Genomic DNA, 1,534 nt, shown 5'->3' with positions numbered 1-1,534 from the left:
TAAATATTTGCTTTAATACTTGCAAAGAAGTGCTTCAACCAAGTATTGAAATGGGGGGAATAAATTTACTTATTGTACATGTTTTTGACATTTTAGTGTTTTAAATTTTTTTTAAATGTACATGACTTTTGTTATAAAGTATGTTTGATTTACAAATAAAAATTTACTGTCAGATTCATCAAAATCCCAGGGTGACGATCTTTTATGTGAAAAAATGTTGGAGCCGAATACTTTTTTTTTTAAGGCATTGTACATATACATAAATAAAGAGATAAGAGAGATGTAAAAGGAGCTATATTATAGATACTGTAGATGGATAGGCACACACCAAATACAGTATACTGTATATATTTGCATTTGTGACTGTTTATATAGTAGATTATATACACTCTCCCTCTCTCTCTCTCACACACACACACACACACAGTGGATTCAGAATGTATTTAGACCCTTCACTTTCGGCACACATTGTGTTGTAGATTTAGTTTTAAATGGATAAATTTGCCATTTTTGACCATCAATCTACAGTCAATCACACATGATAAAAAAGTGAAATCATATTTTCAGGAAGGTTTGTAAATTTATAAAAAAAATCCAAAAAGAAAATCTCTCATTCCTATAAGTATTCTGGCTTTTTTCTGTGTTCAGGTTCATCCTGTTCAATTTAATTCTCTTTGAGATGTGTCTAGGATGTGACTGTGGAGCCCACCTGCGGCAAACTGAATTGACAGGGTATCATTTATAAAGGCACACAGCTGTGTATATAAGGTCCACAATTCACATTGCATTTCAGGACTTTTCCTAGAAGTGGACGTCCAGACAAATTAAATAACTGGGTAGGAAGGACCCTGGTCAGGAAGGTGACCAAAACGTCAATGGTTGATCTAGCACAGGGGTAGGCAATGTCGGTCCTGGAGTGCCACAGTATGTGCAGGTTTTTGTTCCAACCCAGTTCCTTAACGAGAACTCAATTATTGCTGATGAAGCACATATTGCTTAAGTGACATTTTAATGCTTCATTTTAGTGGTCTCGCTTGTTAAGGTTCTCCAACCTTAATTGCTTATTTCAATCTTAAACTGCTGCATTCAGTGTTTTAATTGCTCCTTATTAGCAATAAGATGTAAAACAGGGGTAGGCAATGTCGGTTCTGGTGAGCCGCAGTGGCTACAGGTTGTCATTCCAACCCAATTGCTTAATTAGAAACCAATCATTGCCAATCTCAGACCTTATTTAATTTTATGGCTTGTTAGTCTGTGCAATGTAAGGCTTTTATATCGTAGATTTTTTTCCTTTCCAAGGATATCATCCAAATGATTTGAAGCCTAAAACGGATCATTTTCAGTCTGTCACATTTTTCTATTAAGTGTTTTATTAAATCAAACCGTGCATGATGAACACACACAGATGTAATTGGAAAAAAGCTAGCTGGAGAACTGCTGGCTGCTTTGTCTTTTACATCTTATTGCTAATAAGGAGCAATTAAAACACTGAATGCAGCAGTTTAAGATTGAAATAAGCAATTAAGGTTGGAGA

Source organism: Erpetoichthys calabaricus, chromosome 6 (genome assembly GCF_900747795.2).
Source record: "Erpetoichthys calabaricus chromosome 6, fErpCal1.3, whole genome shotgun sequence".
NCBI lineage: Eukaryota > Metazoa > Chordata > Cladistia > Polypteriformes > Polypteridae > Erpetoichthys > Erpetoichthys calabaricus.
The sequence above is the reverse complement of the archived record's forward strand: the minus strand, read 5'-3'. Positions refer to the sequence as shown.